The following is a 16,754-nucleotide window of genomic DNA, read 5'->3' as shown; positions in this document are numbered from 1 at the left end:
TGGCGAGGAGTGGAGGAGGGGGTGGAGAACACAGAAAGCAGGGCTTGTTCACCCACAGACCCCTTGAGGTTAGATGAAAGCATGAGACCTGATCCAGAAGACAGAAGGCGACTGGGAGCAATTTCAGGGATTGTATTACTCTCTGGTGGGGAAATTCTAACTTTGAAGAAGGAGACGGGGGGGACAGGGGGGCAGATGGAGACAGAAGGTAGAGGTAGAGTAGGTGAAGAGCCTTTACGTTTGTCTCCTTCAGATGACCCACTGACCCTTCTTTAGTGTCAAGCACAGCCCCAATTCTCAACGTCCATCTGGTAGGCTTGGTGAGAAACAAGCAAGCTCTTTGGAATCAGGATGAGTTTAGGAAGAGTGGCATTTAAACCATCAACCCTGATTTGTTGGATTCTCATGATGTGCCAAGGCCATGATTGAGCTACACAAGGAACATGCAAAATGATTTCCAACCTCAAGTGACCTACGATAGAGTTGGAGGAATGGGAGGAGACGTCTCACACGAATATGTAACACTGTAGGACGATATATAGGAAATGCCAGGAATGATAAATATGACAGGGCATCAGAAAAGCATGTCCATGTAGTGAAGGAGATAGTCCAATTTGAGCTAACACCTGCTGCACCAGGAAGATGGAAGCAACACCTACAGGAAAGCATGGGAGGCAGGATTAGGAAAGCAGTGGATAGACCCACTGGACGAGGTAGAGAGCTTGCAAAGAGACAAGGTGAGGTGAAGCCAAATTGTGGTGGCATTTAATGCTTGTCTAAGAAGTTCAGACTTTAACTTCTAAGCACCAAAGATCTACAAGCAGGAGAGTCAGAGATTCTAGAGTATAGTTTACGAGCTCAGAATGATTGCAGGATGAAGACAGGGTGGCCCAAAGGGAAGAGGCTGGGAAGCAAGTGGGGAAGTATTTGCAGTGAATACAGGTTCTTTTCACCTGCTCAGTATCCATTTCCCTTTCTCCTGGGAATTGTGCCAGAATTTTCCTGTGGGAACCTTTCTCATCAGTCTCAAACTCTGTGCTCTGGGTGGGGCTGATGCCACTCTCAGCTCCCTTCCTAGAGGTGAATTCATGACCCAGACCCAGCCAGTCAGAAGGGTCCCTTCCCCTGGTCACACAGTGGTTAAAAACAAGCCATGCATCAAGTCGGTCCAGTGAGAATCCACCCTTGCATTTTTTTTTCACAACCATTGGAAATGAAGGATGTGCTTTGCGTTGGGTTTGTCAACTGGAGGCTTTGGTGGCCATTTTGCCAACACTGGAGAGGGGAATAAAATCTAACCAGAGGAAAGAAGAGTCAAGATATGGGAAGAGAGAGTTCTAAAATGACGGAAACCCTGGATTCAGCCATGGCTGATATGTGGTCTGGAAAAAGAAAAATCAAACAGGAGAGGTTAGAGATTGCCAGAAAGGAGGAGTGGTGGTCAGGGTCAGCCTCTCTGACAAGGTGACTTTGGATGCCTTTCTCACCTTATCTTCTTGCAAGCTCTCTACCTAGCCCAGCTGGTCTACCCTGAAGGAGGCAGAGTGAGCAACGTGGGTGTCCAGGGGAAGAGCCCTCTAGAGCGAGGTAAGAGCGGAGCAAAGCCTTTGGCTGGGATGTGCTCGGCACGTGTGAGGAGCAGCGAGAAGGCCAGTGTGGCCTGAGCCAAGTCAGCAAGATAGAAAGTGATGGGCCAGGGGTCAGGTCATGTAAAGCTTTGTTGTCCCTGGACAGGAGCTTGGCCTCTCCTCTCAGAACGAGTGGCAGCCATTAGAGAGTTCTGAGTTAAGCAATGACATAATGCAACCGATGTTTAAAAGGGTCACTCCGCTCAGCCTGCCTCTGAGAACAGAAGGAGGCAGGGCAAGGGTAAAAGGAAGGAGATGATTCAGAAGGCAGTAAACACCCCCGCCCTTTGGCTTCAGCCAGTACGATTTGAGATCCGGTCTCCAGACTAGGCACCAGGGAGTTAGAAATGAGGGTCCGGGGGGCGCCTGGGTGGCACAGCGGTTAAGCGTCTGCCTTCGGCTCAGGGCGTGATCCTGGCGTTCTGGGATCGAGCCCCACATCGGGCTCCTCTGCTGGAAGCCTGCTTCTTCCTCTCCCACTCCCCCTGCTTGTGTTCCCTCTCTCGCTGGCTGTCTCTCTCTCTGTCGAATAAATAAATAAAAAATCTTTAAAAAAAAAAAAAAAAAAAAAAAAAAAGAAATGAGGGTCCGGGATCGAGTGGTGATTGAGAAAAGGATTGGAAGTCAGGCCCGAACAGAAACAACCCCAGAGGACTGGCACCCAAAGAAAGGCGGGAGAAAGGGTTAGCGGGCTCATGGCGGGGCGCCGGCCAGAGGGGAGCACGAGGAGCCAGCAGCTGCCACATCCCAGGGGATGGCCAGGTCACCGGGGTGCCCCAACCTGCACAGCAGGTGCCGCTGCGAGCGCCTGGTGGAACTGAGGCCTGGCCCGGGCCGCGCAGCCAAACTGAGCTGCACTGGCCCTTGTCCCACAGTCTGCTCCTGAGCTGCGACAGGGAGGCTCCTGGAGACCAGGGCGGAATCCTTGCAGTCTGTGAAAGCCTTCTCGACCACGGTTGTCCTCCCAACCTGTCTTGGTCCTGTCTGCAGGCTGAGGGGGTGGCCCAGGCTCTCTCCAACAGCCACGACCCGGCGACTTCCTCCCATGACCTGAAGCCAGCCCCTTCCTCCCTCCACCCCCATCCTTCCAACCCTTTTCTTTCCTTGCTTTCTTTTCCCCAGGGAGGACTGAGAATCAGATTGAGCTCAAATGTCCACTTAAAGGGGACCTTGGCCCTCTGAGGGCGCTGGGAGCGCAGAGCTGCGGGTAAATTCCAGCAGTAAGCAAGAAACCCCTCCACCAAGGTCAGGAGGCTTCTCCTACACAGAGAAAATGTCAAAAATTGATCTTGCTTTTAGCATTTACCAGGCATTCTCGGAGGAGGCCGATTCATGGGCTGCACGGTTTGTCTTTGGAAAAGACACCGTCCTGCTCCGCCTTGTCTCTGCCGTCCCGCCACTGCTGGGCTACGGTTCCCAACTGGTCCTCCAGAGTCACAGGACAGGTGGCAGGGCCGCCCCCGGAGCCAAGTGTCCCCGACTCGGAGACTCCACCAATACGCAAGTCACCATACTCCCTCCCATTTGCTTTGTGACATCTCTGTGTCTGGCCTTCACGTCTACCTCACTTCCAACCCTAAAATGCCTCCATTGAAAAGGGCCTGCGCGTCATCCATCCCAACATCCTCATTTTACAGACCAGAAAACTGAGATCTCAAAATGGGAAGAACTTGTCCATGGTCGCGGGTGACTTTAGGGGCAGAGCAGAGACTGGAAGTCCACGCCCCCTCACGGCCAGTGCGGTGAGCCTTTGTCCAGAGTGTTTTCTAGAGAGCTGGGGCCGCTGAACATGTCTGTAGCCCGAGGTGAGCAGCACAGAGCCTTTGGAGTAGGTGCTGCTTAACAGACAGATTTTTATTTGGTAAGAGACAATGGCATACACCTGTACCCGTGAGGGACAGACAGGGCAGAGGCCACGGTCTAGTTTCCTCTCCCAGGGAGCTGAGACAGGTGTATAAGCCAAAAGTGTCTTTCCCATATTTTCCTGGACTATGATTTGGCTTCTTCTAAGGAGGACAAGGAGCCGATGCGAGGGGAGTGTTACAGAATAAAGTGGCTGGCAGTCAGGAGCAGTACTCACTCCTTAACCAACATTCAACAGATCCTTGTTTATCTACTCTGTGCTGAACTCTGAGACAGGACAGGGGGTCCAAATGTAAGCAAGAAAGCCTGGAATAGGGGTGCCTGGGTGGCACAGTCATTAAGCATCTGCCTTCGGCTCAGGGCGTGATCCTGGAGTTATGGGACCGAGCCCCGCATCAGGCTCCTCCGCTGAAAGCCTGCTTCTCCCTCTCCCACTCCCCCTGGCTTGTGTTCCCTCTCTCGCTGGCTGTCTCTCTGTCAAATAAATAAATAAAATCTTAAAAAAAAAAAGAAAAAGAAAGAAAGAAAGCCTGGAATAAGATGTGCCCATTCAAAGCCAAAATCAGGAGTCTATGTACCACGTAAGCTTTTTGATCGTCAGTTTGTCCCTGCATAAAATGGGGATAATAAGATCACCACACTCATAGGACTGCTCTTGGGATTAAATGAGTTAATGTATATTAATTTCGGCAAGGTATCTAACTACAGTAGAACCTCAATAAAGAAGCATCCCCAGTGAATAAATGTATAGTCGAGAGCAACACTGTACAATAGAACTTTCTAGGTTTGCAAATGTTCCATACCTGGGCTGTCAAACGCAGCAACCACCAGCCACATGGGGCTGTTGAGCGGTTTAAGCATGGCTAATGTAACGGAAAACTGAATTTTAAATTTTACTTAATTTTAATTATTTTGATTTAAATAGCCACACTATTTAAGTTTTACGTGGTCAGTGGCTCATGCACCAGACAGAACAGGCCTATACGTTAAAAAGTACCAGAGTTTAAAACAGAACAGTGAGGTGTGGTACTTTCAGACAAGAGTATATTTATTATTCAGAGCTGAAAAGAAATGACCCATCAAGCCACAAAAAGACGTGGAGGAAGCTTAAATGCGTGTTACTAAGTGAAAAAAACCAATCTGAAGAGACTACAGACTATATAACTCCAATTATGTGATGTTCTGGAAAAGGCAAAACTATGGCGACAGTAGAAAGATCAGAGGTTACCAGGGGTTGGGGGAGAGGGAGGGAAGAATAGCGTGCAGCCCAGAGAATGTTTCGGGCAGCGACATTATTCTGTATGACGCTCTAATGGTGGATACATGTCCTTATACATCTGTCACAACCCACAGAATGAACACTAAGAGCGAAACATCACGAGACGATGGATTTGGGGTGACAATAACGTGTGACGTAGGCTCGTCAGAGATAACAAACGTATGGCGCTGGTGGGGCGATGTCGATAGTAGGGGAGATGTGGGTGTGTGCCAGCAGGGGGTATATGGGGACCTCTGTACTTTTTGCTCAATGGTTCCATGAACCTATATTGGCTCTAAAAAGTAAAGTCCATTTACAATAAAGAGTGACGTGGGAATGCGTGGGAGAAGCTAGATTTGAAGTTCTCAAGAATGGGTAGATAGGGCCGGAATAACAGGAACTGTGTTTGCCCGGCAGGGTTCAGGGCTGTGAGTCAGGCAGTGGGTCAGAGCAGAGGGTTTTTATGGGACACATGTGGGAGCCAGGCTGGAAAGTAACTGGGGAATTTGATTCCATATTAAAGAGCCTAAAATGTATCAGCAACCAATTGAGTCCCTGAAGGCTTTCACACAGGGATATGGGATATCCAAAAAAGTGTTTTAGAAATATTAATATCCTAAAAAAGCATCCTCTGTGGGACTTGAAGGGTTTTTTGAGGGTCAGGTCCATGTCTCGAAGTTAAATCGTGTGAGGGTTCCTATCACACCAGGAACTCAAAAGTGCTTAAAACAATTTAAATCAAAGAAATTGATAGCTTAGCTCAGGATCGTGCTGCTTTTCAAGAATCTTCCATTATCAATGTGGTATGTCCCATATTGCCTGGAAAATTACGGGCTTTTAGGGACTCCTGCTTGATGGATTTGTCTAAATGTGTCTAAAAGGAAAAGCACAATGGAGACCCCATCAGCACTGGGGACTCAGCCTTCAGAATGCTTAAGTATCAGGAAAAGATTTTCCTTTGTGCTCTCCTATGGTGCACTATCTTCAAAGGTCCCCAGATTTATTATTTCATCAACAGATCGGAGAGGGGAGTTTGTATGAGATCAAACAACTGCAAGTACTATGGGAAGGCTGGCAGGTGATAGTGTATAAATTGCCCGATGGAAAATGTCAAAAGTTGACATCAGAGCAGTGGGAGCGGGGGGAGCATCTGGAACACAGAACAAATGACTGAACCTTTCTGAGAGCCAATTCCTTATACAGTCCGGCTAATGCACTGCAAGAAACTCGGGGCTCAGAAACCCACTGAGAATCCACTGAAACCCATTAACTCAAAATATATCCTTTATAAAAAGTTTTAAAAAGCATCTCTTCATTTCTACGCCTGTTCTCATTTCTGTTATCTTTGCTTTCTTCCTCTGTCTCTCTCTTCCTGTCTCTCTTTCTCTTTCTGTCTCTCTCCCCCTCTCACACACCAATGTACATACACTGCTGTGTGCATTCTCCTTCCCTACCCGGCATTCATCACCTTGTTTCTTTCATATGTCATTCTTCACATCTGCTTGACCCATCTTCCAAGGGCAGTGTTTTGATAGTTAAAGCATCTTCCAAGGTAGAAAACTCTATGCCCCTTGTCATTGCCAGAGCTTTGCAGATTCAGACACTCAGATAACAGTAAGTGAGTTAAAGTCTCTCCTACCCACATCCGTGCTCACGTCCTGGATCAGTTTCCGTGTAGGTGAATGAGAGGGCAGCAAGCAGTGGAGGGACATTCAGTGTGGTCTGAATGGTAGGTTGTGCTGTATGTCTATCAGTTACTTTCTCGCCTTGCCCCAGTCTTTGTTCAAATGCCAGCTCCAGAGACTGGGCCTTCCCTGAACACCCTCCTAAAATCACCACCACCTCTGGGCGACCATCTGTCCCCTTGCCCTGCTTCGATTTCACAGCACATTTCATTACTTGCCACAGGAATACGTATTTACTTCTTTGTCGATAGCCTATCTCATCTGTTAAGATGCAAGTTCCATCACGTCTTCAATCCTCAGCAGCAAGGTAAGGACTGCGACGAATTGCATTTTCCAGATGGAGACACGGTAAGACTTGGGAGCTAAGGGATGGCACTAAGGTCATGCAAGGGAGTTCCAGAGCAGAGATCGCAACCCGGACTGCCTTTGACTCCAGAGTCAGTGCCCTCAACCACAGCACTCGACCTTCCTCGTGGCGGTGGAGTTCACGTTCTAAGGTTATGTGGTTGTGCCCAGTGGAAGTCAGGTTTGAATGTGTCTTCCATGTAAAAACTAAAATGGCCTGAAAATCTATTGCCTCCCAACCTACCTTCTCGACTCTCTTGTTTCCTAGTGAGAGGTGCTAGGGAGTAGCAACCAATTCTAAACTCCTATAAAAACATAGCCTATCAGAATTTCTCAGAATGCCAGTTCTTCGAGCATGGAAACTGTGTTATTTGTAGGCGGCACTATGGCTAGTGGCTGAAATAGCATGGGGCTTAATCAATAATCTAGTTATTTTCATTCCCATGTTTCTGTGAAGTTCCTAGACTCTCTAAGGATACTCAGTTGGTATGCTACCAGAGTCTAATAAATGTCACCTTACTTTATTTCTCAAAATCAGGCTTACTTTGCTCTAAGCTCCCAGCTACCAGTCCCAGCAGTTCGGGCCTCCTTCTTCCTTCCCTCAATAGAATCATCGAGTGGGCCCAAGCTTTGTTCTTCCAATCATTGCAGCCATCTGTGGACGCTGCTGGCCAGCACCGGCCTGGGGCCTGGTTATCTGCCATCCATCTCTTGGCCATTCTGCTCTGGGCAGGCTTGAGTATGTTCTTCGCTGCAGTGCCCTGTGGAGTCCAGCCTTCACACGTGGGGCATGCTGAAGAGCTGGTCTCTCCTCTTACCTGTCTCCAGGAAAGTTCCAGCACTATCCTTGATACACCTTCTATCTCGGCTACGCAACGCAAATATAAGCCATGTCTTCCTCTCTAGGGACAACCCCACACCACCTTCCTCAACAAAACGTTCAAACATCATCCTGCCCTTCTTTTACTGCGGTTAGGTGCAAAAGGAGAAATGAAATCCAGTCACATTTTTCAAAAATTAACTCAACTCATTACCAATAGCATGTGTTTTAGATTAATTTAGGATTACGGAAGATTTCATTAATTCTCTTCACACCCTGACCATTTGGACTGCCAAATTGGTACCATATTTGGCTGACAAATATATCTACTGTGGCCAAGAAAGAAGAAAACTTCTTTCCTTTCTCAGATAACATCAGGCACATGATTTCTCCCGGGTTCCGATCGCATTGGCTGCTTTCCCTCGATGGCTGGCGGTGCCCCCAATAACCCCCAGTGAAAGGAGAGCCCAAGGGGGTAAGGTTGCAGGGGCAGGGTTCCCGTGGGGCTCCTAGGGCTCAGGACTAGCTCACACCGCTGCCCCACTGACACTACTCACAAGTTATTAACAGCTGAACGAACTCCAAACCTTCTGTTCCTAACACATTTCTAACACCTTCCATAATCCACAGTTGTTATCAAAAGGCATTTGCAGCTGTGAAGAAAGGTGGGTGGGCAGGCTAAATAAATTAATAAATAAAGAGTTTCCATGCAGAATGCTTGGCTCAGCATAGCTTGAAACCTTCCCATGACCCATCTTGGAATAAGACAACTTAGGAAGTTTCTTCTCCCTTCCTGTCCTCATGCAGGAGAACATACTGCTAACGTCCGTCAGGGAGCACATCCAGTTATAGAGCACCTACTGCATGCAAAGAAATATTGAGGTGTTAGTGAAGAGACAAGTAACAAACCAGGAAGGTGAAAACCACATAGAATGGCCCAGATCCCACAGCTCTGATTCTTAAACATGCTGAACATGTAAAGTGCACTATGGGTAATGAACAATGAGCATGTGTTAGAGGGGAACTTCAAATCCAGCAAAGGCAGATTTGCTTTAATCCCGACATCCACCATATTCCACCTTCACTCCCTCTTGCTTTTGAGCATTTGATGGTGGGAAGAGATTAACATTGAGGGCCCATTCACTTAATACTGCACAGACGAATATAGGAAAAGTAGCTGATGCTTTGCCAAATGGTTTACAAATTTCTGAAGACCTGGTTTAGAGTGTTCCTGGTAGATGCTAAGGTTTGAATATTATCTAAGTTAGGGTGTCAAACAAAGTAAATGATTGGGCTGAACCAACAATGATTAATGGTGGAGTTCACGTTCTAAGGTTATGTGGTTGTGCCCAGTGGAAGTCAGGTTTGAATGTGTCTTCCATGTAAAAACTAAAATGGCCTGAAAATCTATTGCCTCCCAACCTACCTTCTCGACTCTCTTGTTTCCTAGTGAGAGGTGCTAGGGAGTAGCAACCAATTCTAAACTCCTATAAAAACAGAGCCTATCAGAATTTCTCAGAATGCCAGTTCTTCGAGCATGGAAACTGTGTTATTTGTAGGCAGCACTATGGCTAGTGGCTGAAATAGCATGGGGCTTAATCAATNATCTAATTCATATTAAGAAGTCTTGTGAGTCATGCCAATGGATTTAAATTTAATCCGGTTTGAGAAGGAGACTCTGGAGCATTGAAAAAGGAAAGGTATAGACAGATTATAATAAGGCAATAGCAGTCTTACATAACTAAAGAGTAGAGACTGGGTAAATGGATGGAGTGGAGACATGAAGACTGACCACTAGACCACTAGNGTTTCCTTTGGTATCACATAAGGTATCATTGTGGCCTGCATGGGATACTGAGGAAGGCAAATGGAGTGCATAATGGAGGAGGGAGTTAAGAAAGATTTCTAGAAAGAAGAGATCCCTGGGATAAGTCTTCAAGGACAAGGAGGCATTAGCCAGATGAAGAAAAATGGGAAGGAAATTCCAAGCAAAGTGGATCCAGGTGCAGAGGTTTATCGAGAAATAAGGAAACCAAGAGCCTTTGGACATTTTCCCCCAGCTCCATGTGATTGAAATAGAAGGTCAGTGTGGGCGTGGCAAAGAACAGGTCTAATTCATATTAAGAAGTCTTGTGAGTCATGCCAATGGATTTAAATTTAATCCGGTTTGAGAAGGAGACTCTGGAGCATTGAAAAAGGAAAGGTATAGACAGATTATAATAAGGCAATAGCAGTCTTACATAACTAAAGAGTAGAGACTGGGTAAATGGATGGAGTGGAGACATGAAGACTGACCACTAGACCACTAGAAACTTTTAGGTAAGAATAGATAAGGTCCTGAATTGAAAAGCAGCAATAAATATCAATGATGAACATTTAGAAGAATTTAGATTCTTAGGAGTGGTTTCCTCTATTGAGAATGAACCATACAGAATACCACTAGCTAATTTTACCATAATAACGTTATTACTCCAAGTACTAAAATAGTGAACACATTGGGAAACCTAACCAATGTACACAGGGTTTTCTTCTTCTTCTTCTGACATTTCTAATATCAGGAGAAAGGGATATTCTTTTGCTTTTGCCTATAAAGTCTCCTGTTTCAGTCCTATTCTGCTTGAAATAGGAGCCGGGAGATTAAGATACTTCTTTTCTAATGAATATGGGTCTGTGATGTTTTCACACTGAGAAATAAATCAGCTTAACATGTTATTCTATTCTCTTCCTCTTCCACTCCCTCCCCACCCTCAGGTCAACCAAGATTAACTTAAACTAAAGANGTCTAATTCATATTAAGAAGTCTTGTGAGTCATGCCAGTGGATTTAAATTTAATCCGGTTTGAGAAGGAGACTCTGGAGCATTGAAAAAGGAAAGGTATAGACAGATTATAATAAGGCAATAGCAGTCTTACATAACTAAAGAGTAGAGACTGGGTAAATGGATGGAGTGGAGACATGNATGAGGTCTCTCCATAGTTTTGCCATGCAGGGTGACTATCCCTCAGCCAGGGAACATCCAGTAGACTCTTCCAGTGGGAGCACTGTGTACCAAAGAGACCCCAGCCTTGGAGTCAGATAGATCTGTGATCTGGTCCCCGCCTGCTTTCTTGCCCATCACATGGATGGAGAAAGGCCCGTCTGTGGTATGTGTGATGGGATCCCATGCGTAATGCACCCAGCACAGAGTCTGGCTCAGTTTCTTAACCAGGGGCAGTTTTGCCCCCAGAAGACATTTGGTGATGCCCGGGGACACTTTCGATTGTCACAACTAGTGTTGGGTGGGGGTTGCTACTGGAGTCTCGTGCGTAGATACCAGGTGCTGCTAAACACCCTAGAACACACAGGACTGTCTTCTACAAGAAAGGGTTTCCTGTCCAAAATGTCAGTGGTGACAAGGTTGAGAAACTTACCTAGCTTGGTAAACGGTTCCTTTCCTTTTAGCTCCTCCTTCAGACCAGTTTAAGACCACCCCCTCCAAGAGTAAGGATTAAAAGGAATGCTCTCTAGCAGAGACACCCACCCCAAGGGATAGCCTCTGGCTGTTGTCTGGAGAGATTAACCAGGTAATCCTCCCTGCTGTCCTCCCTACCCTGGTTAGAATGACCGGTTTGTGAGAAGTCAGCTCATTCGGGCTCCAGGCTCTGTTTTCCCCTTTACTACAATTCTGAGTGAATTTTATTTGCCCCCTTGCTGGCCTTACCCCTTCCCCTCATGATGCTTTTTGTTTGCCCCCAGCCTCCATCCTCATTTCCTTCCTCCCTTCCTCACTGCTCCCTCCCCCCAAGCCCAGAGAGGACTGTTTACTGACCAGGAGCAGGTGTGTGTGTTCTCAGCAAATAGTCCAAGGGACCTTTAAGGGACTTTTATTTTTTCACATTTATAAGCCAGCTTGTAAAGCAGGCTGCTCTGATTAAGAGTCGGATTTGCAGATTGCATTTGAGCCCCTCCCTGTCCTTTATCCCTCTCTGCAGACACAGTCGGTACCAGACAGCTCGGCACCTCTCTGAGCAGGCGTCCTCCAAGTGATGCTCCCTTCCAGAACAAATACATGCAAACCTGTGGAGAGAAGAAAAGAAACAATCCTCTCTGCTTTTCAAGGCTCGTTATCCATATGTATGGATGTATGGATGTACGGATGTAAACCACAGTTATCCGCAGAGGCAAGGTGTTCTGGACGGGAGACTCAGAAACCATGCCGGTGCCAAAGGGAGCCTGCTTCTGGGCTGTGGGGGCCCCCGAGGGCTGATTAGATAGTGGTTCTGCCTGGGGGGACTGGAGGCTGGGAGCACAAGGAGCAGATTTCAGCTCCCTCTGGGGCACCGACTCCAGCTGCCCCCTTCTAGCTCTCCCCTGCGCCCATGCACTGCGCAGCCACCGTTTCCAACCATTCATAAGCCAGCCCTCAAAATCAAGCAAATGTGGTGATGGACATTGATCAGCGTCCCTAATTGTCATCAGCTCAAGATTTGCCAGTGGAAGACCTCCCACCCCCATGTCCCTGTGCTGAACAAATTGGCCAGTGACAATGTAACTGACTTTAAGGGAAGGTGTAAGGGACAAGGGTGATGGAGCAGGGACAATTCCGGGCACAAGTAGAAGTCTGCGGGTTCCTTTCCTTCCCCTCTCTGGAGCTTGTTCTCTTCCCGGGGGGCACAGAGGTGAGGAGTGGGAGGAGACATGTCTCTCTGTCTCTCTCCTCGGTTTTAGGTGCTTAGCCCAGTGAAAAGAAGGGCCTAGAAGCTCCCCCCAAAAGAGAGAAAATTTAATCCCAGAAGTACTGACCTTTGTACTAGAAGCCATTTTGGTTAAAATATGACTTTTTGATCTGTCATTTCACGTGATATTTTATGCCAGCACTATTTATTTTTCAGGGCCGAAAGCCTGTGGAAGTCAACCCATGAAGAGCCTCAAATTTGACTCCACTCTCTTTGTGTCCTCCCTGTGACAGAAAGTGGAGGGAGCAGGTAGGTCGCTCCTAAAGACCAGTCTTTCACCTGCTATTCCCTTTCCACCCCAGAAACCTTGCCAACCTCATGCCAGCCCTCCCTGCAGCTGGGGACTTGAAGGAGACTGCTCTGAGGACGTGACATGGGAGGCCGCCTGGGGAGTCAGGGAAGGCTTTCTGCAAGAAGGGATGTCTGAGGAGAAGAGTTTTAAGGTTGAGTGGAAATTATCCAGGTGACAAGGGAATTAGGGGAGAGGAAATGTTGCCTGAGGGAACAGCATGAATAAAGGTGATAGGGCATGAAACAACATGGGAGGGGCTGAGATTTATAAGCATTTAGCATGACTGGAATGTAACACAAGACGCAGGCGGTAGCTAGGAAGGAGCCTGGAGAGGTGGGGGAGGGCAGAGATCACAGAGGACCCTGCCAAGACACATAGACCTGATCCTGCAGGCAGGCAGAAGCCCCGAGGTATTGCAATTCTGGAATGAAACGATCAGATGCACCTTTCAGCTGGATCACTTTGTCCGTGTGTGTGTGTGTGTGTGTGTGTGTGTGTGTGTGTGTGTGTGTGTGAAGGGGGGTGTAGAGAGAGACATTAAACATTGCTTTGTTCTCACGTGAAGTTTGAAAGTCTTTGAGATTTATCGGTAATACATGGGGCCAGTGTCTGTGAATCACGGTCCACGTATTTAGGGGTGTAAGAAATACATCTTCTTATAACTCACCTTAATTTCTCTTTCAAGTTCCTTATGTGACCAGGTTGCTAGAAAACTTTAACCTTCATCTTTTTGAAGTGCCTTCCTCCCCATAGATTGTGCCAAGGTTTGGGAAATGCTTCAGCCTTTCCAGATAAGTGGGCAGACCATCTCTCCACGTGGGTTACTTCCATATACCCAGGTTCCTGGCCAGTGCTGATGACCTGACTGTGTAGAGGGGAAGAGAGATAAAGGGAAGAAATCCCAGTTAACCCTGAAAGTGGCTTACTTCACCAAATTGGTTTTTTTGTTTTAAATCAAATAAATATGCATATCTGAGGAAGGGACACCAAGACTTGATATAAGATACTAGGAAAACCTGAACCAGGAGTCAGAAGGAATAAAAGAAGAGAATTCAAGCAAAAGTTATAAGAAGCAAAATACATACGAGCTGGAAACTGATGGCGAGTGGAGGGTAGAGAGATGGGCTCTGGGCCCCTGGAGCAGGCAAATGGCAATATGGTAGCAATACAGCCAGAAATTACAGCAGGAGCAGGAATGTGGGGGGACAGGGGAAAGGGGTTACCTGGGGACAGCTGAGTTCCAGGGGCCTAGGGCTCATTCATGAAGGCGACCTCCCCAGCCCCCGAGGTGTGTGCCCAATGCCAGCAGTCCCAGCGGTCCCACGGGGGGGGGGGGGCTCCACCCACCAAGCCCAGCAGGAGCCCAAGCCACAACTTCAGGTTGTTTCTTTCTCTTGTCCAGATTCTTTCGCACTTGTATTTATCTTTCTACACTGACTCAATTGCATTACCTTCTTTAAATGTGCACGCATATGTCTACTGTACATTGTCCCCATGCATAAAGATGATTCTTCTCTCCTTACACTGTAGCTTCCATCATGACAGAGCTGCTCTGTCCCCTGGACACCGCAGGAGCCATCCCAGTGCAGGAGCCCCAGGTGCAAATGCTGGCTGTGTTTGATGCCAGCTGGCAGATTGGAGCAGGTCACTGGCTTTCTCAGCATCGGCTCCCTTTTTGTAAAATGAGAGCAATGATACATACTCTGAACAACTCCCAAGGGTGTTATGGTGACCAAATGACATAATGCACAGAAAATGACTCTTTAAATGGAATATATTGCTCAAATGTAAATTATTAAGTCACCTCTACATTACTTATCTCTGCCCTGCTTCTCGTCTTTCTTTTGCTTAGCAATCGCTCACCCTGGGAATCTAAGCATGGAAAACCATCTCGGGAAAGGGAGGTTGTGAGTGGAAAAGGCTTGGAGCTGCAGAGGATGGGGTGTGGGCAAAAGGACTGGGGTGTCATGGTCAAGAAACCATGATGTTGACCCTCTGATCGGAGCCAGTGTCAGAACTCAGCCATCACAGCCGGAGGCCCCAGGCTCTGGACTGAGACCGCCACCGAATGAACATTTTTTTTTTCCCTTTTTTCCTCTTGGCAACCTGGTAGAAAATGGCACCTGCTTATCCCCATTCCAAGCCCAACAAAACACAGCTTTCATCGTTTGACAGTGTACTTGTACAGCTCATGCAGAGGCACAAAAATCAATGTGCATTGATTCCTAAGCTAGGAATTCATAAACTTCTTTAAGGTCATGGATTGATTTTTTACTTTCAGTAAAAAAATGTAAGACTCCAGACCTTTCCCTTCATTTCGGCCCCCTTACTCATCTGCGGGGATGCACACTCTTACACACACGCCTCACCTGTGTGTGCCCTGCTTCCCTGGGTAGGTAAAACCGGAAGGGAGAAGCACTTAGACGCACAGGGAGAGGAAGAGAGGTGCTTAAACACTCGTGCCCGCTGCATCGAAGCCTCCTCGCTCTAACCTAATCCGTGGATTAATCAAATGATGGAACAAATGGATTTGAAGGATGACACCACAGAAATGAGCACAGTGGTCAAAACAGACTCATTAGCGCTTGCCAAATCAAAGCTGGGCAGTAAAAGGTTTGATTCAGAGCTGAGGCCAGGGGCTTGCTCGGTGCTGCACCCCGACACGGATTCTGCCCCTGACCCTGAGTGGTGAGTGGAACAAGCAACTTGGGTTCATGTCCCAAGGTGGGGGCCATTCCCAGGGGGGTTTCCTCATCGCCTGGACCTCAGTGGATCCACCTCTGAAAATTGAGAAAATATCTGCTTCTGGGGCGGGGGGTTACGAAGACCAAATATGATTACAGATGTAAAGGCACTGTTTAGACTGGAAAGCATCAGATGAGCACAAGATAATTATTACACCAGGGACACAAATCTTCCTTACTTATAATTAGAATCAAAAAGTTTTCAAGAAATTCATGAGTGATATGACTGATGGGGACATTGTGAATTCTGTCCTCCCTTCTTTTTTAAAAACATGTGTTTTACAGTGGTAAGAATGTGTAACATGAAATCTACCCTCTTAACAGTTTTTGAGGTGCACAATACAGTATTGTGATTTATAAGCACAGTGTTATACAGCAGATTGCTAGGACTTCTTCCTCTTGCATAACTGAAATTTTGTACCCACTCATTAGCAACTTCCCCCCTGCCCCCTTCCCCAGCCACTGGCAACCACCATTCTACTCTATGCTTCTATGAGTTTGACTATTTTAGATCCCTCCTAGAAGTGGAATCTAGAACTTCCAAAGGATCCTGCAATCTCTCACTCTGGGTATTTCTCCAAGAGAATTGAAATCAGCAGCTCAAAGAGATAATCTGCATTCCACGTTCACTGTAGCCAAGATGTGGCAATGACCTAAACGCTTGGATGGATAAAGAACAGGTGATAGATACATGCAATGGACTATTACACAGTCTTTAAAAAGAAGAAAACCCTACATATTCACAACCTAGATGAACCAGAAGACATTATGGGTAAACGAAATAAGCAAATGATAGAAGGAGGAAAAAAATTTTTGTTTTCCAGATTATGCTATCTGTGGCTGTCAAACATGAACTCTGGAGCCGAGGACCACTGGGGTCCCATCCCAGCCTTGCTACTTGTTAGCTGTCGTCCACTCACCTAACCCTCCTTAACCCCGGGTCTCAGCATCACTCAGATGGGGATAACCTGCCCCATGGGAAGTTCCCCAGCGCATGGAGCTAGGCAGCATCCGAGGCCGCAGGAGCCGAGCCACGACCGAGGGCTGCTGCCCTTATCACTCTCATGGCACAGAAGCTGCCCGTCCTGCCAGCTGGAGGGCTCGTGTGGCGAAGTGGAGCGCGGGAGCCAGGCCTTCGGCGGGATGGCCGCCAAGGCCCTTGGCTCGGGGCTGGCTCGCAGGCCCAGCCGGGCCCGCTCTCCCTGGCACGGCCGGCTTTCTCGGCAGCCCGCGGCAGTTGGTTCTCCCTGCTCCGCAGTGAGCCCGGGGAGCCCGAGTCTCTGGTCTCAGCTGCGGGTGGGTCACGTGCTCGCGCCGGTGTCAGGCTGCTCAATTAGCAGCAAATCAAGATGTTCAGATGGTGCAGCCACACACCGGGCCAGCCAGACCCCCATCTCCCCGCTG

General features: G+C 47.6%; 1 long non-coding RNA gene across 1 annotated transcript; it reads right to left on the bottom strand.

The window, feature by feature from the left end:
- Positions 1-11,557: 11,557 nt before the first annotated feature.
- LOC117803515 lies at positions 11,558-16,466 on the bottom strand. The gene is made up of 3 exons (XR_004627492.1): positions 16,271-16,466; positions 13,274-13,471; positions 11,558-11,655 (listed from the first exon to the last, which is right to left on the bottom strand). It is a non-coding gene; the product is annotated as an uncharacterized LOC117803515 (long non-coding RNA).
- Between the last annotated feature and the right edge of the window lie 288 nt (positions 16,467-16,754).

Source organism: Ailuropoda melanoleuca, chromosome 8 (assembly GCF_002007445.2).
Source record: "Ailuropoda melanoleuca isolate Jingjing chromosome 8, ASM200744v2, whole genome shotgun sequence".
Taxonomy (NCBI): domain Eukaryota; kingdom Metazoa; phylum Chordata; class Mammalia; order Carnivora; family Ursidae; genus Ailuropoda; species Ailuropoda melanoleuca.
This window is presented reverse-complemented; position numbering and strand designations above follow the sequence as displayed.